Source organism: Acinonyx jubatus, chromosome A1 (assembly GCF_027475565.1).
Source record: "Acinonyx jubatus isolate Ajub_Pintada_27869175 chromosome A1, VMU_Ajub_asm_v1.0, whole genome shotgun sequence".
Lineage (NCBI taxonomy): Eukaryota > Metazoa > Chordata > Mammalia > Carnivora > Felidae > Acinonyx > Acinonyx jubatus.
In genome coordinates this window covers 129,924,459-129,951,797 of record NC_069380.1, presented here as the reverse complement: position 1 = coordinate 129,951,797, position 27,339 = coordinate 129,924,459, and the positions used below count along the sequence as shown (strand labels likewise).

At 36.7% G+C, this 27,339-nt stretch overlaps 1 protein-coding gene across 4 annotated transcripts in view; it reads right to left on the bottom strand.

Moving 5' to 3' along the window:
• RNF180 (ring finger protein 180) overlaps positions 1–27,339 on the bottom strand; it is a 205,970-nt gene that overhangs the window by 100,833 nt on the left and 77,798 nt on the right. The gene's annotated exons all lie outside the window — the stretch shown is intronic.

Here is a 27,339-nt window from a genome sequence, read left to right as displayed (position 1 = left end):
AACAGTATGGAGGTTCCTCAAAAAATTAAAAATAGAACTATCCTATGACCCAGCAATGACACTACTAGGAATTCATCCCAGGGATACAGGTGTGCTGTTTCGAAGGGACACATGCACCCCTATGTTTATAGCAGCAATATCAACAATAGCGAAAGTATGGAAAGAGCCCAAATGTCTATCGATGGACGAATGGATAAAGACATGGTGTATATATATATATATATACATATACATATACATACACATATATATACATATACACACACACACACATACATACATACATACAATGGAGTATCACTCGGCAATCAAAAAGAATGAAATCTTGCCATTAGCAACTACATGGATGGAACTAGAGGGTATTATGCTAAGTGAAATTAGCCAGAGAGAGACAAGTATCATATGACTTCACTCATATGAGAAATTTAAGATACAAAACAAATGAACCTAAGGGAGAAGAAGCAAAAATAATACAAACACGATGGGGGGTGGGGGGCAAAACATAAGAGACTCTTAAACACAGTGAACAAACAGGGTTGCTGGAGGGGTTGTGGGAGGGAGGATGGGTTAAATGGGTAAGGGGCTTAAGGAATCTACTCCTGAAATCATTGTTGCACCATGTGCTAACTTGGATATAAAAAATAAACAAATTATAGACAGTAAAAAAATAAATAATGCCAGCTGAAGGTAAAGGCACGATGTAAATTCCAGCTTCATCATCTCGGGAACCTAAATGAATTGACATGGAAAACAAATAAGGAAGACAGTAAAATTAATGGTGAATAGTACTTGTAATCAAGGTTTCTCAAACTGTGATCCATGGATAGAATGATGGGGGTTGACGACATGAAGTAGGATGGGGCATGAATTAAATACCTATTTTCTCTAACCTGTATTTTAAATTTGTCATTTCCTTCAATGAACGTAGAAGACAAATATCAGCAGTATTAGTAGTACCTGTGTCATTGTCACCAACAGAAATCAAAGATATTTTGACATGACATTACAGTTATTACAAATGTCCCCAAATATCATTTATACTTATTACTGTGATGACTTTACATTAACATTTAGGCACACTGTCAGATTCTGTTATTTAATGCCTTAATAAAGAAGCATATATATTACTATATCACAAATTTTTATCATTTTGATAACTTTTTAAATATATCTACTTTGTTGTCCATGTGCTTTATGAATCTGGAACATTCTTTTAGAGAAAGTGTCTACAGGCTTTACCAGTTTACCAAACAGGTCCATGGCACAAGAAAGGTTAAGATCTTACCCATGGTCTAAATATAAAGTAAAGCAATTCATTTTACCACAGCTCACAATCCATTAATAGAATCCTTTGGGAAAGATACGATTAAGAACTCAGACTCCTAAAAAGGTGGAGAAACCGCATGTAATGTGCCAGCATGGTCCAGGTCATCTTGGAATCAAAATACTAATATTTCTCCAGCAAAACAGATGAAAATTTACACCAAGTGGAACAAATAAAAGCAATAAATGGTTCTCCACTACTTCAAGCCAGGCTCTACTGTCAAATGCATTCTAATCAGGACAGGTTTTGTGACCAAATGAATTATGAAAACAAAATAAAAAATTTTGGTTTCCAGAGTTTTTTGAATCTGGAATTGTGATCAGGAATTGCGGTCCTATTTTTGTATGGATAAATATTTATCTGCTCTGTCTTTCTCCGTATGTACATCTATTCCTCCACTCCGTGATTTTGAATTAATAACTTTTTTCTTTTACTCTTAAGTTTTGATTGTTAGTGTTGTCTTAGAGGTTTGGTTATAACAGTTAAACTTGTAGTAGAAAACCATTTTAGATCTTTCTCTACAATTCAGAGAAATCAGGTGGTGAAATTTTGACAACAGATAATTGCTCTGAGAGAGGAACACCGTCTTTAGTGAGAACTGTGGTGTTTCTGGCTACTGGTCACCTCTAATATTCTGGGCACGTTCCCTCGGCAACAAAGTATTCATTCAGTTACACATCATACATACACATTATAATCATAATCATAACTTTATAAAGGAGGAGGAGCTAGTCTATTATAACTATTCTAGTTATAATAATTCTTAACCAACTTGAGGCTGAAATCTGAACTCTAAGTATAGCTATTAATAGAACTTTTTTTGGAACCATGATAGAATCTTCAGAACATTTTTCTTCTGTGTGGCACTAACACATTAAGTTGCTCTAGTGATGTGTGACCCATTTTGGGGAAAACACATTCACTTACCAAAGAATACAGATATTGGAAAGAAGAAACGAGAATAGAAAAGAGAAGACATTTCACAACTCATCAATTTGTGAAAAGAGGCATGTAAAACAAACAAAGCATGATGTGCTTGCTCTGCTGGGAAATTAAACTACTATACTAATAATGATGTTAACTACGTATGGCAAACTCTGAGTAAAAGGTATGTAGATTTATACCATAAAAATGAATAAACTATATTAGAAAAAAATAAAGGTGAATCTTAGTAATGCAAGGTTAAATCAAAACATTAATTTCAGAACATTAAGATCTTTATATAAAACTCAAAAATAAATAAAACTAAAGATACTGATTGCACATCTGTGTGTATATACGTGCATGCACGTGTGTGTGATAAAACTAAAACAAACCTATGTTTTATATGTAACAGAGGACATTCTAGTTGTGGGTTGGGCAGTGGGTTCATGAAAATTCATCAAATCATTAATACCTAGAAAAACCCCAAAGAAGTAAAATAAAGCAACTAAATGTTGTGCATAAATCGATGATGGTTTGTCATCTTCTATAAAAAAAATCCAATTTTGAGCAACTGAGAAGAAATGTTTTACATCAAAAAAAAGTTAACAGGTCTTCATGAAGCTACTCTATCAATTGATTTTTCACTTCAAAGCTGTTAAAAATATGACAAAAATAAAAATATACAGGATAAATTAGGAAAGGTCAGTGGTTAAAAGTTTCTTTACCTAGTCCAAATACATGATATACTAGAATCAGCTCAAAGGGCCAAATGTTCATATCTCTTTCCAATTCTTCATTCACTGATTTCACATAAGTTGCTTGAAATCAGCCATGGTAAGAGTATTTATACCATGGAAATTGACAAATGCTACAAGTCAGGGCTCCTCCATCCCCCACTCACGGCCCAGAAAAGTATTTAACAGCACAGTATTAAAATTTTACTTTAACTTAACTCGCATAGAGAAAATTCATAAAAGCACCATGAATTCTAACAAACTGAAAACACCCGTATAAACCACTGTCGAGGTGAAGAAAAAGAACATTACTAACACCCTGAAATACCTCTCATGCTTCCTCCCAGAAAATTGATTCTCAAGCAGGTAACTTATCCAAAGTCACAGAGAGAGGAAGTTTCAAAGCCAGGACTTAACTATAGTGCTCTTACACAATGGCATTGTCATTGCCTTCATATCTATTTCCCAGTTTTACATCTTGTTAGGACTCCCATAGCATAGGATATTTGAAGCAGCAGCTGATACAGAAGCACTTATTTTGCAGTGGGAGTTTTGGTTGGGCAGAGACATCATTGTAAGTGGATCACAAATACTCCTTTGGAGAACCTAAAAAAGGTTAGAGGTTAAAAAAATAACTGCTGTTCACAAAAATGTTACAGGACCATTTTTAAGGGCTTTGATGCTAAAAATAAATCACTCAAGGCTAAAATGAACTTTCTATATGACAGGTAAGAAATAAACAAAAATCCTTTGCTACTCATGAAAAGGCCTCTGAAAAGAGTTCATGTTTCTCAATGCCGTTGTGTTTCTAAAAATCAATGCTATTTAAGTATTTCCCTATTTAAGAAATATGACGCAATTAACTGAGACTTTGTTACTGGTAAACTATGTATTTAAAATTCACATTCACTGGGGGTGCCTGCATGGCTCAGTCGTTTAAGCATCTGACTTCAGCTCAGGACATAATCTCACGGTTCCTGGGTGTGAACCCCATATCGGGGTCTGTGCTGACAGTGCAGAGCCTGGAGCCTGCTTCAGATTCTGTACCTCCCTCTCTCTCTGCTCCGCTTGCAATGTGTGTGTCTCTCTCTCAAAAAATAAAAAATAAACATTAAAAAAATTCAAATTCACATTCATTGCTTGTTTGGGCTTTCTGGCATGGTAATAGGAATGGGTCATCAATTTCTACTACTACCTCAGAGTGGGGGTGCTAGTTCGGCCATTCAATTTTGAAACCTGAAAAGAGCAATATATAAGTAAGTTGGTTCATTTGGGCATACAGCACAGTGCCCAGCACACAGGTGGCACTCAGTAAATGATGGTCCTGTTTTCCTTCCCCCCAGACTGATTTTACTTATTTATGTATAAAACAAAGGGGAAAAGGTAATCTTAAAGAATACATTATTCAACAACCTTATATTTAGCTTTGAAATAAATGTATCAGTTTTCCCTTTATCTTTCTATTTATTAGATTCAAATAGTTTCTGTCACCTTGGTGACACTACTGCAAGTTAAGGAAGATTGCAGGGGGATCTAATAGCTGCTAATGTAACCTAAGTGCAGTACATTTTTAAGAATAATAATAAAATGACAATTCAAAAGATGTTCTTGAGAATACCAACAAAACTGGCTGTGAGGTCAATAACAATATGGTTTTGCAGTAAGACTCTCAAATTGCATCAATTAAGTAATGTAATCCTATTGTCAAGCAGTATAAATACATCAAGCAAAAAAGAGCCAAGCTTCCAGAGTTCAAGTTTTGGTTCCACCACTACCAAATGAGTAACTCTGAACAATGACTTAACTTCTTTATGCCTATGTTTTGTACCTGCAAAAGAAGAAACATAAAAGGACCTTCCCTATAGGAAGGTTTCGAGGTTAAATTAGCTAATATTCATATGGTGTTTAGATGACTGCCCAGAAGTCAGAAAAAGCTGCATGTGCTGTTATTTTTACTTCATGATATTGCAATATTCATATTTATGGATAATGCCTTAAACTTAGCAAGAATATGAATGTTAATCATTATGTGCTTAAATCACAATGTCCTTTACTTTTTATTGTTCACTGTATGTACCCAGCTACCAATCTCTCTGAAAAATATGAAGAATTTATTTTAATATTTAACATTGATAATAATGGAATACATATCTTGCTAATTTATATTTTCACTATATTAAGTGATATCAAAATATATCTAAAAGTACTACTTACAGTATGAAGTAGCAACCCACCATCTACAGTATCAGTCCTTGAAATCAGACAATTATCTATATGAACCAGTCCAGAAAGCCAAGCAAGAACCCTTGAAACAATTGGCCCCAAACGGCCAGAGCTTGATTAATAACAGCTTCCCTAATTTTTGCCTCCACTTCTAATTTAGGACAAACTGCAGAAAGCCAAATATTCACTTCTAACCAATATATTTGAGATACACTGCTTTTAGTCAGCCCACCTACAGCTTCTCCATGCCAACAAATTCCAATCAGGATAGAGCTAAAGTCTTCAATTTTTTCCACTATAAAGATTTTCCATTCACCTGTCTGCCTTTGAGTCTGCCAAATACAAGTAATGATGGCCAACCCCTGGACTGTAGCAAGTTTAGAATAAATAGCCTTTACTTATTCACATTTAGATAATCTTTGGTTATTTCCATGTGGTATTCATTAACAAGAAACCCAAAAGAAATTGCTATTTAAAGCATAAGTTTATAATATATAATCAGATAATGGCACTTTAAGAAAGAAACCAAACAGGAGAGGGGGGCAGGGAAGGACACTCAATGAGGTTACTGTGCGTAGAAAGGTGTTTTGTTTTGTTTTGTTTTGTTTTCAGAAAAAAGGGAAAAACCCTATAATCTCATATAAGTACTATATTTTGAGAACCAATGAATAAAGAATATTGGTATTAGAAGTATGTATAAGAACACAATTAAAAAATAAAGTCCCTTCTATCCAAAGTTGCTCTTGTGGGCAGAAGCATGGTATGCTAAGTGATGAAATGATTTCTGGGCTTACAACAGAACCACTAGAAAGCCAAAACTGTTAAATCTGCTATTTCTGAATGTACCTAAATAAAACCATTATGAAACCATATATATATGTATATATTTTTTAATGTATGAGGAAACTAAGGTTCAGAGATGAGATGATAAACAAACATGACTTAGTCCTACAGCTACTCGCTTGTGGAACCAGGGCTCAATCTTAAAATGATATGATTCCAAAGGAAGACACTGAAGAATTAAATTAATAGATAATTAAATTAATAGATAATTTTACAAATGAGATAAGTGAAGCCAGAGAAGTGTTATGACCTACTCAGATAACGTTACTAGAACCCAAGGCTCTTAACCAAACATTGCAGAAATTAATTTTTCTCTTACTTAAATACAAAGTAATTCACTTCAAAAGAAAGACTATTCTTTCATAAATAACTCTTCAAAATCAATTAAGTCATACTGAGAATGATAAATACCATATGATTTCACCCATATATAGAATCTAATAAAACAAATGAGCAAACAAAAAGCAGGATCAGAGAATAAGCTGACGGTTGCCAGAGAAAAGGGTGTTGGGGCGGGGGGAGGGGGGGAATGGCCCAAAGTGGTGAAGGGGTATGGGAGATACAGGCTTTCAGTTATAGAAAAAATAAGTCATAGGAATAAAAGGGACAGCATAGGGACTATAGTCAATCATAATAATAGTGTTGTGTGGTGACAGGTGGTAGTTACACTTGTGGTAAGCACAGCATAATACAGACAAGTTGAATCACTATGTTGTATACATAAAATTACTGTAATATTGTATGTCAACTATACCCCCCCCCCAAAAAAAAACCACCTCTCAAATCAGTTACAATAAAACACCAGAAAGCAATAAAACTTCATGGACAGGGGAATGACTAAAGAAATTATGGCATGACTGTTCAATGGAATAATTTGTAGCCACTAAAAATGAGAATGTAGGTCCCAGACCCAGAAAAACTGTCATGAAGTTAAGTGAGGGAAAAAGCAGTTTAAAAGACTCTATGCAGAGTTAGCCTTTTTGGCAAAATGTCTATATACATAAAGTCTACATGTGTAAATATACATATTTCATAATATGTGCATACAGACACAATACTATATTCATGTATTTATTTATTGTGTTTATTAAACTGTACATGTGTAAACTCTATAAGAGGTAAGGATAATCTTAAAATGTTACAAGTAATTGTTTTTTGGTTGTAGAGATAGGATTATGAGAGATTTTTATTCTTTTCCCAGTGCCTGAATTTTTACAATGAGCACAGAGAACCCTTATAATCATAAATGAAGGAAAATAGAAATTTAATTAAAAATTTATTTAATCTTTTTAATTATTTTTTGAAAGAGACAGAAGAAGAGAGAGGGAGAGACAGGGAATGATAGGGTGAGGGGCAGAGAGAGAGGGGGACAGAGGATCTGAAGTGGGCTCCTTGCTGACAGCAGCAAGCCTGATGCGAGGCTTGAACTTACAAACCACGAGATCATGACCTGAGCAGAAGTTGGACGCTCAACCGACTGACCTACCCAGGAGCCGCAGACATTTAACTTTAAAGAAACAAATTATAGCTATGTTCAAAAGTCAAACAATAGGACTAGATCTCTAAGAAGCTTTGGTGAGTGTATGAGCCAAGGTGAGTATCTGCGATGTTAAACATCACAAGATGGATACCTGAGTGGACTAGTTTAAGTTTTCTTAGGACCAAGAAAATCTCTCTAAATCAAAGTAGGCTTCAAGAAAAGTATTCTGCTCCTCTAGATATCGATCTCTTGCAAACACCCTCATCCTGTGTGCTCTGTCTCCAGTACATTCCTTTACTGTGGTTCTCCCATAGAATGCTCCTAATATGTCCTCCCCATCACACAGGGACTAAGGCCTTCTCAGCCTCTTCACAAATTTACAGATACCTCCTTCCTTGCCTGAACTTTTCTTCGCCAGCACATCACTTCTACAGCTTTCTCATGATAGCCTGCTCTTCCTATAGCACATTCCTCCCAGGAAGAAGAATTCCTCTTTTAGATTATTGCTCTTCTACTTCTGAGAAGAACAAACAAGCAAACAAAACTCCTGCTAATAACACTCACATGTGGCTACAGAAGCTTCTTCTACTCACTGCTGTCCTCTTTGCTCCCTCACTTACGAATACCTACCTCCGTTCTTTCACATTCAAAAAGCCCATTCTGACAAGCACCACATCCCTTAATGAAGATGTTTTTCTAGTTGCACGTATGCTTTTCCCTGATATTTTACCCACTTTTAGAGAAACTAGTCTCCCAGATATAATCAATTACCTAAAATGATGTTTTTGAAACTATCTCAGCCCAAAGATATTTTTTAAACTCAAACATGTATCACCATATATATATATATAAAATCAACTACTGAATTCATCTGCCTATATATATTCCACACACATCAGTCTCCACGTGTCTACCTATTCTACCTCACTCCCCTTTCTAAACTTGCCCCTTAACCTTCATTTATGGTTCAAGGAAATTGCATCTTCAATTCATCCACCACCAAACCTTTATTCTTCCTCTTTCACCAAGTTCTTAAGTTAGTTCTCAAGTCCTATTGGCACTCAGTCTAAAATTTGTTGATATCCAATGTCATTTAAACTCCCTTACCAGGATTTCTGTAATAACCTCCTAACTATTTTCTCTGATTATTACCCTTTCTAAATCTTATCTACCTTTTGTCTCCCAATTGCTCTCTACACTTCTGTTATACTGATGTCTAAAACATAACCTTATGAGGTCATTTTTAATCTTGTTTTCAAGTTCCTACCAAGGCATAAAACTGTCTTTTTATGCTGGCCTCTACACACTTTTCCACGTTGGACCCTATACAGAAATGTTCCCATTTACACCCTTCTTCCAACATTGCAGTTTTCTCGTCTTAGTTTCTGAATAGGCCATGTGCTCTCCTTTCGCTCTTCTCTGCTTCACCTCCTACTCAACTCCTAAATGACTGTCCTACAAAACTTCATGCAAGGATTCCCAGGTGAAAATATCTTTTTTTTTTTTTTTTTTTTAAGAAGGTTCCATGCCCAGCATGGAGCCCAACTCGGGGCTTGAACTCATGACCCTAAGATCAAGAGTCAGACACTTAAGTAACTGAGCCACCCAGACGCCCCTCTAGATGAAACTATCTTCTGACTCTTTATCTTTCCTGTGCAGAGTTGCGTGTTTTTCCAACATTCTGTTTATATTTCTTGTACGGCACTTGACAACGTTATAATGTCATCACTGCCTTATATCCATCTCAGCTATTAGACTGTGAGTTCCTAGAGGGCAAGCCCTATGTCTTTTCCTTAACTATTTTCCTAGCCCTAAGAGAGTATTCTGTACACAGAAAGGGTTCAGTATTAGTGAATAAATGTATCAAAACATTTGGGACTTGTCAACATGTTTTACTTTTTAGATGAATGGTTTAAGATTTTTTTTTTCAATAAAGATCCATAACTCATCTAGTGGCTGCTTAATTTTTTTGAGAAAAAAAATTTTTTTTCTGTTTTTAACTTAGTTCAAACAATTGTGATCTTTCTTTAGAAATATGGAAAGCATGATTTATTTGTGGGGAAAAAATGTAGTAAAGAACAGTAGCAGCTGACTTCTGATAGTGTGGGTTCTTTTTTCCTAAATATCAAGATATCAGATATTATTTCAGATGGTTCAGATATACTTACCGAATGACTTTCTAAGGTTCCTTGTATGAATCCAGGGTAGAAAATGAATTAATGTCTGGGGAAAACATAGGAATTAAATTTTCTTCACTAATGTTCTCTACATTTTCTTAGGCATTTTGTTGTATGCAATATGCTTGAAGCTTGCCATATTCTATAGTTAGCTAAGTCCATTACGGTGTTCAATATCCAAACAAAGAGATTATATAAGAAGGATGGATGATCACAAGAGACTGTCCTGTATTTTTACTTATGGCTTTCTTCATGACTGCATCATTCCAAAACCCAGTTTTATTTAATAAGTTTATTTATAAATTCATTTTCCTCCAGCTCAAACTCTCCTAAATGCTTTCTGTAACATGACACGTTATAAAGGCACAATGCAAAATGCCAGAGATTTTCTGATGTCCCCAAGGTATAAAATTCCTTATTGCTTTTTAAAAAAAAGAAGAAATAAAGTAAACAATTCCAGTTTGCAGAGCTGTACATTACCAGAAACAAGACAGCAATAGGGGTCTGTCAGTCCCTGAGGAAAAGGAATCATTAGATGAAACACCGTCTCTACAATTTCCATCTTCATCTCGTCATCAGGCCCTATTTATCGCCATTCTGATCCTGCCTCTTAAATAGCAACTTCCTAGAAAATAGCTAAAGATGGACTTCAAAAGGGTTTGGTTCTCCAAAGGTTTTAGCTGCTTAAGGTATTACCTCTCCTTAAGCTTAGAAGTGACTACCTTCATAATCTTGATTTTTATAGAAAATCGATATATAAAACATATCTATAGATCTATAAAGAGATCTATAAATATACATAACCTGTCTATATTTATATATTTCATTTAACTGAACAGAATTTTTAAATGTTTCCATTTATCAAAGTGAAGTGATAAAATTTGGGCTGTTTTCAAGCTCAGAATGACCAAATGTTAATTTGACTTTTTAGAATAACATTGGTGTAAGTATTAAGAATATGATAAAGTCCAAGAAGAGAAGATCCACCCCTAATGGTAAGGGCAAATTTACTATAAAAAATAACTTTAAATAATAATACCTGACATTTATCAAATGCTTACTATATGCAAAACACATTTAAATATAGTACATTCAAATGTATTATCTCATTTAATCCCCACAATAACCTGAGGAGGTGGGTACTATTATCTCTAATTTATAGACAAGGGCACTGAAGCCCAGAGACTGTTGAGTTACTTGACAGCTATTAACAGGAAGAACCAGGACTTAGCAAAACTGTTCTGATTCCAGAGCCCAGGTTCTGGGCTGGCACTATGCTAAGCTGATTAACCTTCTAGATTCCTAACCATGTGATACATCATTTTAAAAAAATGGGTGAAGGTAGTAAAACGGCACAAACTTCCAGTTACAAAATAAATAAGTGCTGGGGACATAATGTACAGCATTGGCTACAGTTAATAACATTGACTGTATGTTTGAAAGTTGCTGAGAGAATGTATCTTGAAAGTTCTCATCCCAAAAAATAAGTTTTAACTATACATAGTGATGAATATTGAGATAAATGCTCTGAAAGAAATATGATCCCTGAGGCAAATTACAAAGGAACCTGATCTAATTTGGTGGAGGCAGAAAGATTTCCAAGGAAGGGAACCTTTAGCTGACTTATGAAGGATGAGCAGGATTCAAAAGGCAAAATGGGGAAGGAGGTGGTAAGGGGTCCAGGCAGAGGTTAAAAAGGCCCAGGGGAAGGAACAGGGATCTAGTGGAGAGTGCAACAGGGTGATGCTAGAGAGGCACATGGATGTTTACCAGGCTGTGCTTCTCTAGCCATGTTAGATATTCATCCTAAGAGAAATAAATCTATGGAAGGTTTCTAAGGGAGTAGGTTTCTCTGTTTTGTAAAGATCACCCTGGCTGCAGGATGGAGCCTGGCAGCAGGGAGACTGGCAGGCCAAGAGGTTTCCCAGGTAAGCATGCTATGCTCACTAATGTATTACTCAATGTGAAAAAAAGAAAAAGATATTTATAAAGTAAATAGCACTCAATTTTTTTTTAATGCTTATTTATTTTTGAGAGAGAGAGAGACAGAGCATGAGTGGGAGGGGGCAGGCAGAAAGGGAGACACAGAATCTGAAGCAGTGTCCAGGCTCTGATGCAGGGCCTGAACCTACAAACAGTGAGATCATGAACTGAGCTGAAGTCGGATGCTTAACCGACTGAGCCACCCAGGCACCCCATTAAATAACCAATAGACTTTATGCTTAATGCTTTTTCAATGGTTTGATTTATAATCAGTACTTGACATATTTTTTCTCTTTTCAGCTACATACCCAGAACTTACTCATTCAATTAATATTTATTAGGCTGGGCACTATAATGAGTCAGGCAAAGTTCTATGCACTAGGGTTACAGGAGCAAAAAATATAATAATTCTCTGCCACAAAGCTTACCTTCTAATGGAAAGGAGGGTAATATACAAGTAAACAAATGAAAAAGTAAGATACTTGCAAGTAAAGATAGGTACTATCAAGAAAAGAAAACCGAGAGTTGAGAGCTATGAGTGGTTAGAAAAGGCCTCTCTGAGAATGCAGCAGTTGACAAAAACAAGCAGAGCCAGCCAGGTAGAGAACGATAAAGGGCAGAGGAAAAGTCTGAAGGTGGGGCTATGTTTGAACATAACGAGGAAACATCGAGAAGGCTAGGGTAGTCAAAATGAAGTAAGCAAGCTTTGGGGGAGTCAAGAACTCAAGCTAGAGTAGGGGCAAATCACTAGAGTCCTCACACTGTGATGAGGAATTCTTATTTTCTTCTATGGCATTGCCATTATATGGCAATGGGAAGCCATAGGACATTTTGATACAGGGGAGAAACATGATCTGAGTCATCTGGCTACTATGATGTTGGGCAGGGAGTGGACAGCAGGGAAGGGCAGCAAGAACAGTAGCAGGAAGATAAAGTGAGTTGGCGCGGTGGACGAGGCAAGTGACAATGATGTTTCATTACTGCTGGAAGATGAAAAATAATGGATTCAGGACATATAAAGACAACTATACTTGGTAAGATGAAGACGACTATACTTGGTTGACAGAAAATGTCTACTTTTGTTAGGTTACAGACGTGTGCTATTTCAAGGAAACCTATAGGAAATACTTAAGCAAAAGAAAAAAAATTGCCCTTATTTCCGTCATAATATAAATTCAGATTCTGATATATCAAATTTGTTTAAAAGTCAAATATGTCTGTATTATTGTAACTCGGGGTTTCTCCCTCGTTTTATAAGTGCCACAGGGGTTATGAGGAAAGCTTCTCTTAATAAAAGCACTTTGAAGATACAGAAAGGAGAGAAAAGTGAAAGATCCGCCAGTACTAACTACAACTTTTACCCTATGATCTTACAGATTTTCATTTTACCCTGTCTATGTAACTTCTAGGACTCAACTGCATTTGCCAGGTTCATGGAAGAAATAAAACACATTAGACTCCTCAGTCAGAGAGTATTTTTTACAGATTGAAAAACTGCACCCTGAGTAATATCTTAGTAACAAAAATGTTAAACCCTAGGGCATCAAATTTTACCTTATTTCCTCAAAAGTACAAGAGTTACCTGCGAAAATGTCAAGTTTTTAACTTTTTTCTTGAAGAAAAAGAAATATTAGTATTCCAGTAATTTAACAGAGAATGATAGCTTCAGTTATGATAGCTAAATGACAAGGCAGATATAAATGATGTGAAAAATTTATACGAAGTGAAAGTTCAAATGCAAATTTATCATAAAAAATTCTACAGGACACTTAAAATCCACTGACATACCTTAAACTCTTGGCATTAAGAAAGAAAAACTTCTAGAATACAAGTGTAGAGCTTCATGTTTATAGTCTAGCAAGTATAAATTTCAAGGTCACCGAATTCATATGGACAAAAAACACAATGCTTTCGAAGCAAGTGAATCTAACCTGTCTATTTAGCTCTCATTTCCTCTGTGTAGATTAGGACAATGATCAGGGCAAATCATTCATCTCCAGTTGAAGGCTCAGTTTCTTGTGGCCAAGAGTCAGGATTCTGTCCTTATATCATGTCTTTCTCTTCTTTCAGTCTTGATCCTTCAGAGGACTTAGGGAGTCTCAGAGCTCACGTGAATCAGGGAATCTTAGTGGGAGGGGAGCCAATACTGGCTCCGGGTGGGGAGGGCAGGTCTCCTTCCCCTAATATAAGGAAGATTTTTATCTGCTAAGTATAAGAAAAGCTTCTGTATCAGTTTCCTTTTCAAGCAATTGTTTATGGCATAAAGTTGATGTTTAACTCCTTTAAGACTATTCTTTGGATTCTCTCAAAACTCTTTTTCTGTCAAGAAGCCTAGTTCTTACAATTCAAGAACATTTGCTTTCAAAACTATGGTTTTTTCAAAGAATTAAAAGCAATGTATCACTATAAACAATAAAACAAATAAACAAGCAAAAAACCCAGAAAATCTACTTCATTGATTTTTTTTTTTCTGAATTGTTTGCCCTCTAGTTGTGGACAATGCATTGACAGAAAGCAGCCAGCTGAACAGTGTTGGAAAAATAAGGAGGGGCACAGAGGAGGAGAGGCTCAGTAAACAGTTCATAAGACTACTTGTTGCAGTGAGACTTCTGTACTTCTTAAATTATGTAACTGATAACTACAGCTCTAGGAAAGAAACACTAATTTTTTTTACAACCTTAATTTACAATGTAGTATAACACTGAAAATAGGAATATCAAATTCATTAGGTGGTTAAAAATATTTAGAGTGTGACTGTTCCTCAGCCTTAATATTCAAAGGCATAAATTAATGTAATAAAAGTTGCTTCAGAATCATGTATGTGTGTCAGGCAATGAACTTCCTTACCTTCTTCATGCAGATGTTGTATGAGTTAAGCAACCTTATCATATGTAATAAACAGAAAAACTGTTTAACAAACACTAAGAAGTCCAAAAGTGTGGGTTGCAAGATGGTTTCCACAGCTCTAGGCACTGTGTTCTTAAGACAGGAAGGAGAAGTGTCTAGAGCAGACACATTGGTCCCTTGTGGACACAAAAAAGTGCTTTTCCTAGAGGTCTTGGAAGAATCTGTTTATTTTCCATTGATCTGAATTATGCCACGCAGTCCTAGTTACAGGGGAGAATGGCAGTTTGTTTCTAGGGTTTGTTTTATTTTGGGGGTCCTCCATACGAAAGGCAGGCAAGGAAGAAGGTGGCTGGAAACAGGTGCTAAATTAGCGAACTAACAACGTCTGCCACAATTGCATTTGATATAGTTCCAAAATTATATGTCTGATGTTAAAAATAAACTGGGAGAGGCCCAAATAGAAATCTATTTCTACATACTTGGTAAAATATCATGCATTTGTTCATTCTTATTTAATTCCTATGCGTACAACAATAAACGCAACCTAAAAAGACCTTTTTCTTGTGGAGCTTATAATCTAGTGGGGTAACTGAAACAATAAAATAAATATATATCAGGTGACGGTAAGTACCACAAAGAAAAATCAACTTTAAGAAAATAGAGTTATGTATATGTGGTGTAGGCAGGTCGCTTAGGGTAATCAAATAGGTCTCTCTCAGGAAGTGACATTTGAGTAGAGTTATGAAAGAGATCACAGACTCATGTGGTTACCTGAGGGCTGACTCTTCCAGGCAGAAGGAACAAGCACTTGGTGTGCACAAGAGACAATAAAGCGAACAGTGTGGCTACAGCTGAGTGAACGAGGGCACAAGTGATCAGTGATGCCATCAGAGAGAAGGCAGAGTATCAGGGTGGGGTGTTAGAGTAGATCTCACTTTTAGTGAATAATCGCTGGCTGAGGTAGCCCTGTCACCAAGTTTCCACTGGAAATATAAAACCAGTGACAGTATATCAGGCACTCCAATACACGTCAGTATTTTTAACTCAAAACTGAGTTTACAAATGAGGGATCTGAGGCTCCTACTGGTTAAGGCTCTCACAGTCTCTAATCTAAACACAATATGGCCTCATCATTTTGGCATATGGCCTGTTGGTCCTTGTCATTTAGCATGTTAGCAATATTGGCTTAAGCAAGATTTAACACACACTTATTTCATAGAGGATCCATCCAGACTGATCTATATTTTGAGCATCCAAAAAGAGGGCACAATTTAGAGTATTTCTATATTTAATATACTATAGAAACAGAGGTTAACATTTTGTGGAAAGCTAACTGTCAAAGACTTCTAAATATTATAATCCTATGTGCATTTAATGTGTAAGAAGGATACAAGAATCACTTGCTATTCAAACCTATGTGGCTCCTGAGTTCAGATAGTGAGGAATGAAAGAAAATACACAAAGAAAATATAGATCTCCAAAAAATGTGTTCAAAGCTATTTGTTTCCTGAGGTTAAACAGTGAGGAATACTTGTATGTTCTGATGGATGAATAGTACTTTAGGAGTTTCATCTAAGGTTTGAAAAGATAACATCTAAAAACATTTTATTATACTCAGCAGAAAATTACAATCTCAAGTAAAACTTTTATCATGTTTCTTATTTTAAATGTACATTTGTTGTCCTTGAAACAATGAATTTGCAAAGTAAGCCCAGATAAATATAATGCTTGCTTTTAAGATGACTGTTATTTATTTATATCCAGGCAGATACATTATAAAATATTCATTAGCACTAGCATATCTTTAAGAGAAAGATAACAGTTCTATGACAGAGGGCACCATGTTTCATAAGATCTCAGATTTTAAAATGTTTCTGTTGGCCAAATGAAGCCAAATTAATAATTCAGTTTGCTCTAAAATGCCACAATCAATACAATAGCTTCTAACTCAAGTGAGGAACAATACTTTAAAAGACAATTGCCTTATAAAATAGATTCTATTCTTGTTTTGAGCCAGACACATAAAAAAGAAAGGGCAGTATTTTCTAGCAGACAGGAAAATGCAACATACAGCAAAAGCAATTAGTATGAGGAGCAAAGTGAGTTCTCTATAAGTGACAAGTGAGAGCTGCGTACAAAACAGCCTAAAGCAAAGAATCTCAAACCTATGTGGCTTGAACACAAGAATCACCTGGGGGAACTAATTAAAATGCAGATTCCGACTGAGTAGGAAGAGTGGGGTCTAGGATAGTATACTTTTAACAAGTTCTCAGGTGAGGCTGATGCTACTTGTTCGTAGATCCCACTTCTATGGCAAACCCTAACATACATCATTTTATAAATTCCCTACCCCTACAATGCTGTTATGAGAACTACACTACAAGCGTCAGAAGAGTACTCAAATATTTTCTGTAAAACATACTGTTGGGGCACCTGGATGGCTCAGTCGGTTGAGTGTCCGACTCTTGGTTTCAGCGCAGGTCATGATGTCACAGTTCATGAGATCGAGCCACGCATTAGGGCTCTGCACTGACAGCATGAAGCCTGCTTAGGATTCTGCCTCTCCCTCTTTCTCTGCCCCTCCACCACTCATGTTCACTCACTCTCTCTCAAAAGAAATACACTAAAAAAATTTTTTTTAAAACATACTGTTACATTTAACTGTCAGGAGAAGCAATAGTAAATTCTTTTTTTTAAATTTTTAAAAAAACATTTGTTTATTTTTGAGAGAGACAGACAGACAGACAGACATTACTGTAAGCTGGGGAGAGGCAGAGAAAGAGGGAGACACAGAATCCGAAGCAGGCTCCAGGCTCTGAGCTGTCAGCACAGAGCCCAACGCAGGTCTCTAATTCACAAACCGTAAGACCATGACCTCAGCTGAAGTTGGATGCTTAACTAACTCAGCCACCCAGGCGCCCCAAGAAAATGTGTAAACAATCTAAGTTTTCAACAATGGGACATGGCTGAAAAAACATTTAATGTATCTGAATAAGAACTCAAGACAGACTAGAAACTCAATGTTATTTTAAAGGTATTGAATATAATATGCATAGACCAGTCTGGAGGAACTTGATATTTTAAAGAAAAATAAAGATTTAATATTTAAAAAGAAAATTTCCTGTCAGTTATATTCCCTGTATCTGAGTATCTAGGAAACAGTTTATACCCTCAAATAAAGGTATAAACGAAGCTGTATTTATCTGGGTCTTTTACTCAGGCTCATTCAGGATATATACACAGCAACTGTAAGAAAACATCTAAAAATCAAGCTGTTAGATTTCCTTACAGTGACACATGCTGTACTATTTCCTATACTTGAAAAGCAATAATGCATTTTACTTTTCTCAAAAGTGACATTCCACTGTCTTTCAAGTATTCTTCTCCTTTACCAGATGTGATTAATATTTATTTAGGTCCTGGGGCGCCTGGGTGGCTCAGTTGGTTAAGGGTCCGACTTCAGCTCAGGTCACGATCTGGCAGTCCGTGAGTTCGAGCCCCGCATCGGGCTCTGGGCTGATGGCTGGGAGCCTGGAGCCTGCTTCCAATTCTGTGTCTCCCTCTCTCTCTGCCCCTCCCCCGTTCATGCTCTGTCTCTCTCTGTCTCAAAAATAAATAAACATTAAAAAAAAATTTAAAAAAATATTTATTTAGGTCCTAATAGAGGCCAGGTAAAAACATGAATGAAAAAATAGTCACTGGCTGCAAGGAGCTGTCGTGCATATCATAATAAATGATGCCACTCCATGGTGGCTCAGACCAGGCATTTATATACAGGAAATGGAGAAGACGCCAAGTAATTCTTCTGTTTGTTTTTATAAAATGAAACCAAATTTTTGTTATGTACACTCTACAATGATACAAATTAAGTTTACTTTCTGGTTTTTTTTTTAAGTTTATTTATTTTGAGAGAGCGCAGGCGAGAGAGCATGACCAGGAGAGGGGCAGAGAGAAGGAGAGACAGAATCCCAAGCAGGCTCCACATACAGTCAGTGCAGAAGCTTGACATGGGGTTCGACCCCACTAACTGTGAGGTCATGATCTGAGCCAAAATCAAGAGTTAGACACTTAACTGACTGAGCCACCAGGAGCCCCTTAAGTTTACCATCTACATGTAAATTTCAAAACATAATTTAGAACACATATATATTAAATAATTTAAATGTGAATAGTAGACTTCATGATCTCAAATTAATTACTCTAATCACTTCACTTTTTTTTTTTCATATTAGGGAGAAAGAGTATATTTAGGCATTTCCTCCCTCAAGAGTCCCTCTCTTGGTTAGACTCCTTCTGAAGTATTATCACATTGCTCAAGATAGTGGTTAAGGGCAAATTCCCTATAAATGCTTTCTCTCAGACAATAAAAACAAACATTTACTTAAAAAGTAAAAAGTCTTAAAGCAAGAATATTGGGAGCTACTTATCATTAAGAATTATTATTGGTTCTCCATTATTATATTATACTGATTATATTATATTGGTTACCTATTGCTATTATAGCTAACTTTATGTGTTGTTGTTTTTTTGTAAGTTTATTTATTTTGAGAGAGGGAGAAAGCATGTACACAGTGGGGGAGGAGCAGAGAGAGAGAGAAAGAGGGAAAGAGAGAATCCCAAGCAAGCTCCACATTATCAGTGTGGAGCCCGACCCGGGGCTTGAACTCACCAACTGTGAAATCATGACCTAAGCTGAAGTCAGATGCTTAACCAACTGAGTCACCAAGATGCCCCTATTGTTGTTTCCTTTTTTCTTTAAGTGTTTGATCCAACTGCTTCACATTTATTAGCTCATGAAATCCTCACAGCCACTGTATAAGAGGGGTAGTATTAATAACCCCATTTTAGTAAAGAAAGGGAGTCATGCAGAGAAGCTGGTTAAACAATAGATGATAAGGTAAGATTAAAAGCCAAAGTCAGGTCCAGATCCCATGCTTATCACCATTACCTTATTCTGACCTCCAAAAACTAGAACTAGAGGTCATTCTTTAAAATTTGAAAGACATAAATTGAAGTATGAATAAATTAACATACTTAAAGTATAACAAGCATATGGAACCATCAGGAGCCAAAAATGTAAGCTTACAATATTTAGGTAAATAGATGTTTGTTCAAAAACGAATTGTTAGGAAAACTAGGATGTACTGAACAAAGTACGGCCTCAATCTATTAAGAATGAACTAAAGAGAGTCATCAATTCCTTTTCCTGGGGCCAAATACTGACCTTTACTGAACAAGCAGCTCCCACCCACTGTAGTTCCCACAATGTCTATTACCAATGCTACACCAACTAGCCTGAGCCAAAGGCAGATCCAATGAAATGACAGTACCTATAAAAAAGCAGAGCAGAACCCAGCACAGAAGGGCACAGGAGATCTAACAATTATCATCATCATTATTGCCATTTACATATACTACTAATGTTATGGTATACATAAAGCATTTAACACCAACTGCACAAGGACCACTTTTGCTTCTCTAGGGATTCTATCTATACTCTTAGTGGTATTTTTGTGCAAACCAAGTGAAAGAGATCCGTGAATTTTCCCGTTTTTTTGGGTCTAGTGAATTAGATTTAGTGTGTTTCCAAAGTCTTCAAATCAATATGTCTGGATGCAAAGGTTGTAACAGCAATTTACACTGTTTGGTGTTACTGGGAGATGGAAAAAAAGGGGGGGGGGGGCAAAACCAAAGAAAACTGGTAACATTTGCCTTTCTTTTAAATTTTTTTAAGATGTTTAAAAAAAAGTTTATTTATTTTGAGAGAGAGAAAGAGAGAGAGAAAGAGAGAGAGTACGAGCAGGGGAGGGGCAGAAAGAGTGAGACAGAGAAAATCCCAAGAACAGAGCCCTACCTCGGGCTCAAACTCATGAACCTGTGAGGTCACAATGTGAGCTGAAATCCAGAGTTAGACGCTAAACCAAATGAGCCACCCAGGAGCCCCAACACTTGCCTTTCAAACTCAATCCCTAGTATTCTATACCCCTCTCAACTGTCTGGGGCTTATTAAAAATGTGTTATTTTCGCTTTTTCAACAGTAACTACTGAAGGCCTTGACTGGACAGGGCATGTATCATTTAATCACTTGAACAATGCTGTGAGGCAGTTACTCTGCACTTATCTATTGAAGAGACACAGACCCTGAAATTGGACAGATTTGGTTTGGAATCATAGCTTTACCATATAGCAATAGGAGGACATTGAGCACATTTTAAATCTCTTTGTATTCCAGTTGTTTCATATGTAAATGAGGAATAAATGCAGAATACTACAAAATTAGAAATACCATTTATAGGATAGGCATTGTATAAATAAGCTTAGGCCACACAGTTTTTATACTTCCAAGAATTCTGATTTCTGTGAAGGTCATTTTAATGATTTTTGATCACTGAACCCTAGTTAGCTTTACTTTCTAGTATTATCTTAAAATGGCATTGCTTCACCAAATGGGAAGACTTAAAATGTTTTAATAGTTCATAGTCTATAAGATACTTCATGTAGTTAGACAGCATATGACAATCTTTCCACAAGGCAATTCAGTGATAAGTATCAACAGCCTTACAATTTTGAGAGACAGAAAATATGCTCACGAACAGGGGAGTGGGGAGAGGTAGAGGGGGAGAGGAAGAGGGAGATTATTTATAGAGAGAGTCCCAAGTGGGGCTTGACCTCACAAAATGTGAGATAACGACCTGAGTTGAAATCAAGAGTCAGATGCTTAACTGACTGAGCCACCCAGGCACCACAAAATTCTGCAGATTTCTGAGGCATCATTTTACTTCTACAATGTAATCTAAGGAAACAATCCTTGACACACAGAGTAACTTGAGGTAGAAGTATGTCATTTAAATACGCTCAAATATTGCCCAACAATTAAATATATTTTGATATGCTTTGACATTTTAATACTCTTCAGTTATTTAAAAAACGTTATAGAGTATATTTACCAACATGAAAAGATATGTTATAATTACCAAAAGAAAAACAGTTTTAAAAATAACATGAATTTAACTTCATTTTGTACAAAGGAGTGACAGAAAATGTACAAAAATGTGAAGTGATAGGAAATGTATAAAGATGTTAACAGCAGTAGGATATGAGGGATATACACTCACCATAACCCTGGCTCTAACCCTTATCCTAACACAAACCCTAACCCTAACCACTAACCACAAACTCCTTACCTAACCATAATCCTCAGCTTATCCCTCTGGTGAGGTCTCTGATTGAAGGATAATAGGCACATACCCTTACCCTGGTCCTAACCCTAAACCTTCTTCTAGCCATAAACCAAACCCTAATCCTAGTGTGTGTATGTATGTGTGTATATATATATATATATATATATATACACACATACATACACACACATACAGCAGAATGTGTTTACTCAGCCACAAAAAACAGATTGAAATCTTGCCATTTGCAACTACATGGATGGAGCTAGAGAGTATCATTCAAAGTAAAGTAAGTCAGAAAAAGATAAATACCGTAAGATTTCACTCCTATGTGGAATTTAAAAATCAAAAGAAAAGAGCAAATGGAAAGAAAAAAAAAAACAGAGAGGCAAACCAAGAAATAGACTCTTAACTATAGAAAACAAACTGATGGTCACCAGGATGGGGGGGCGGGGGGAAGAATGAGTTAAATAGTAAATAGGTGATGGGGATTAAGGAATGCACTTGCTGTGATGAGCACCGGGTGTTGTATGGAAGTGTTATATCACTATGCTGTACATCAGAATCCAATATTACAATGTATATTAACTAACTGGAATTAAAATAAATACTTAACAAAAAAAGTATTTGTTGTATTTCTGAAAATGGATGTGAAAACAGAGATCAAAACAGACTGATGGAGTATCCATTTAAAGAGCATTTACAGGGGCACCTGGGTGGCGCAGTCGGTTAAGCGTCCGACTTCAGCCAGGTCACGATCTCACGGTCCATGGGTTCGAGCCACGTCAGGCTCTGGGCTCATGACTCAGAGCCTGGAACCTGTTTCCGATTCTGTGTCTCCCTCTCTCTCTGCCCCTCCCCCGTTCATGCTCTTTCTCTCTGTCCCAAAAATAAATAAACGTTGAAAAAAAAAATTAAAGAGCATTTACACACCAAAACCCCTCTTTACTACAGGATACTGTCTACTTACTATGTATATTCTCACCCCAACAGAAATCTGAGGTTTTATTCCCTGGGCAGGTCTCTGAAGTACAGGATGCCAAGCATAAACACTTAACCCTAACCCTAATCTTAACTCTGAGCCTAAACCTAACACTACCCCTAACCAGAAACCCTCAATTAAGCTCTACCCCTAATTCTAACTCTAAACTGAAACCTAACTTCTGGAGACGTCTCTGAACTGCAGGATATGAGGCATATATCCTCACCATAACTCTAACCCTAGCTTTAAACCTAATCCTACCCAAACTCCTAACTGTTAATGACTACTCTCTAACCCTAACTGTAAGCCTAACCCTAAACTTACCCTCTGGAGAGATCTCTGAACTTCAGGACAATAGGCATATAGCCTCAGCCTGGCCCTAATCCTAAAATTAACCCTTATCCTAGTCCTAAACCAAACCCTAATCCTAGATCTGATGGAAAAAAGATTTGCTATACATACATAATATTTCAGTATATATATGAATATTATTCAGGCATAAAAAACATACATCAAAATCTTGCCATTTGCAAAGACATGGATGGAGCTAGAGACTGTGATTCTAAGCGAAATAAGCCAGTCCGAGAAAGACAAATACCATTTGATTTCACTCCTGTGTGGAATTTAAAAACAAAACAAAACAAAAAAACAAGCAAATGGAAAGAAAAAAAGAAACAGAGAGGCAAACCAAGCAACAGACTCTTACCTATAGAGAACAAACTGATGGTCACCAGAAGGAGGTGGAGTGGGGGGTGGGTTGAAAAGGTGATGAGGATTAAGGAGTGCACTTGCTGTGGTGAGTACTGGCTGTTGTATGGAAATGTTAAATCACTACATTGTACATCAGGATCTAATGGTACAGTGTATGTTAACTAATTGGAATTAAAACAAAAACTTAAAATATGTTAATAGCAGCTATTACCAGTGTGAACACAGTTGATTTCTATTTTTTTTTTGCTATCTCTTTAACAATAAGCCCACGTTTTTGCTGTATTGTAATAAAAACCAAATAGTTACGTTTATCTATATAAAGCTAGTTACAGAGAAATATATAAATGAATTGATAGCTATTATATAGATATTAGGGAGAAAGAGCCTAAGAGAGAAAAGGTATGCATATACTCGAAAGGCACCCACGTAGGAAGTTTAAGCGCAAACTGGTGTTAAGAAAAGAATGGGAGAAGGAAGGAGGAGAAAAGCAGTTAACAGTAAACCAAGGCAGAAAAGTATGATGAGGTAAACACCATACAACTAGTACCATCTGTGCTGCTTCATGTTGCCTGTTCCTGGTTAACTGCCATTTAGATATGCCTGCCTCGCTAGATCTGCCCTTTAAATAGTTATGGTCTTTAGAACAAATGGAAACAAGGCACCCTTGTTTCTAGTTCTGATACTAGGAGAGCCTTAAATTTCCCTTCTATAAAATAAGGACTGGTAGAGAATGTATTCTGAGAATAGATGAAAACATTGAAAGGTACCTTAAAAGATGAGATTACTTGATCACACATCGCCATTACTATTTATCACATTTTAAACTAATCAAAATTAATTATTGTACTGGGGTCCTACCTCCAGCTTGGCTGACTATTAAACATTAAAGCCCATAGACTTTTGTTTAATTGGTAACTAGAATATCAGCAAGAGTGTGTAATCTTGAACTCCCTGGCACTTTCTGCTCGCAACATTTTTTCTTCTCTACTGGTTAACACCGCATCCTTCAGAACAACAACGCTTCCTCAGGGATCTGCTGGGACCCCTAAACTCCATTGCTATATGTAAACAGGCACCCCACCCTCCCTCATTATAGCATTCTTCACGCCATATAATACGTGCCTGTTTACTACCTTTACTAATCGACTGTGAGCTCCATCAAGGGCAGGGAGCATGTCTGATCTGTGCTCTGTTGTATTCCCAGTGTTTACTACATAACCGGACGTAATGCAGGGACTCAAACACTATGTGAATGAGTGGATGGGAGCTATATATGTTGATAGTACTTTGGTTCCTTGTTGATCTGGCATGAGGCTATGGACTTTTACTAAGGCTCATTATAAAACATCTTTCCCAAATTTATTTTTCTACTTACTACAAGGAGAGCTACTGAGAACACGGTTCACCACTTCAAATATTCTCTTTGTGAGGAGCTTAAGGGAGATGATTTTGCACCAGTGCCAAAAAATATTAGTTTTCCAAGCAGTTTTTACTTCATGGACACTATGTATTGTGTACCTAGTCATTTCCCTCTTTGTACCAGCTGGCTCAATTTTATGTACTAACTTCACCCACAGCTTCGTGTTATTTATTTGTGCTTGTCGTTCTCTATCTTTCCTTACTTAAAAATATATTTTGTATGCCTTAAATCTTTCTAGGAACAAATCAGACGATACAAACATATTAGTAATATCAAACTCAGAGAAAATTATAATAATGTGTGGCTGAGACAATTACCCTGGTAATATGGTGCTTGAATGGATTGCTAAGGATGATCAATTTTCAGTTCCTAGTATACTCAATTAGTATGCATTTGGATAATTCAAGTTTGAAATATGTGTCTTCAGTAGGATATTTCTTAAATTCTACCTTGTTTTTTTTTTTTTCTCTGCCATTTCTTTTACATTTCTCCTCATCCCTACCGATACTGTCTTATTTAAAGCCCTCACCAGATTATTTGACTATTCCTCTTTCTGAGCTCCTGGTTTCCAGACAACTTGTGTCAGTCTCCACAATGTACCCTGAAGAGTAATCTCACTAAAATGTAAACTGTTGTCACTGCCTCCTATTGCAGAAAGGTCTCCTCAGCATCATCTGGAAGTCTGTCATTGAATCCCCACCCCCACCCCCCCAACCTCCCACCATCAACCTTATCAGTCTTTTTCTAGTCACACTGAACTATGGAGGTTCAGAGAAAGAGCTAGGCTAATTCATTTCTCTGTACTTTTCTTTAAATTACTCTTACTGCCTAGACTGTTCTTTACCACCTTCAATAACCAGCAAAAACCTTTCATCTTCCATGATAACTTAATATCTACTCATCTTACTAGACAGCTCAAGCGCCATACATATCTCCTGTGAAATATTTTCAGATTTTTTCAGGTAAAACAGATTATACTTTCTCCTCTGTACGCACAATACAGCCGATAAAACGCCCATCATTATTTTATTTCCATTCTTCTCCCTTCATTAACCTAGGTTCTCCAAGAAAAAGGTCATGCGTAACTTCTTCCCATATCCTCTCTGCCTAGTGTAGTGCCTGACAAATGGCAGGAGATCGCTCAACAAACCTGTGTTGAACTGAATCCCTCGCTTCAACTATGTTTATTTTTCTCTTCTTTGTTCTTTGTGACGATTCTACTGAGAAAGGTTGCTGTGCAAGGCTGAGGAAAAGCAGCAGTAGCAGTAGACAAATCAGAGGGCTCTCAACACTCACAAACTGTCTCATTTTGAACAGGGGGTACAGGCTCCAAGATGAAGAGGCAAAGTTACTATCCATCACCTTCAAAAGCAGTGTTTTTCAAACTGTGGGTTTTGACTCATTAGGGAGTCAAGAACTCAATTTAGTGGGTCAAAACAGTTTGGAGTGTTCTGAAAAACAATGCTGACAGTGATCATGTATTCTCAAGGCATTAAAAAAAAACTGTTCTTTTTATTTTAGACATTTTTATGCATGTGGGACACAAGAATACCTTCAAGCCCTGAGCTAAGAGCCATACTAATTTATGACTACAATAAAAAAAAATCACTTAAATCAACAGGCTGGGCTCTTACATGTACTCCAGTTGTAAGTGGGGCCATGATCCATTTTCCTCCCACTGCTATCTGTCAGCATCCTTACTGAACTTGTTGGACATATGAGATGTTGCCTTGTTCTTCACAATCTTCTTGGGAAAGGGAGTCCTAGGACTAAAACCTGAGTCCTTCCTGTTGGACTCTGGTTCCTTCCCTGACCTTAACCTCACTCACTCCTCTGCAACCCAGCTTTTTCCCGCAAGTTCCATCCCTACCCCCTTGTAACTATTTTTCTGGACCTTTGTCATTAGTGGATCACATGCCAGGTTGGGTTACTTCTGGCCTTCAACCCAGTCTCGCCTGTTGAAGAGACTGTCTAGACAGCCAGGCACTTCACATGGATTCTGCCATGCCCTGGTGTGGGGCACGGGGTATAAGCCCCAGCTATGCCAGTCTACTCATTGGATGCACTTTTCTTCAAGTACTTTCTAACCTTTTTCTATTACATTCCACCAGTATAAAGGATGAGTATTTATTAATTTTGGTCCTCTAGAACTAACAAAAGATCTGCAACTGTTCCAAATATTACAATTAATTTAGTTGCAAAATAGAATAAAGCTATACCCTAAAACCTATGATGAACCTGATTTTCTTTATAAAAGTGAGTAGTTGATAGTAGTTTGAATTTTATGCTGTACGGACAGTACTGGTAAACATTTCATAGAAAATGCCCCTATTTGCTACTTGCATAAAAAGTATGTTTACATAGACGTGCATACAATACACATATATATTTGATGCCTTTAATTTTGTAACCTTTAGCTGCCCCTTAATAGTGCTTTCAAGCTTTCCTTTCTGAACAATTAATTTTTATGCAAACTTCACCTTCCTGAGACAGTCTTAATTTTATACATCACT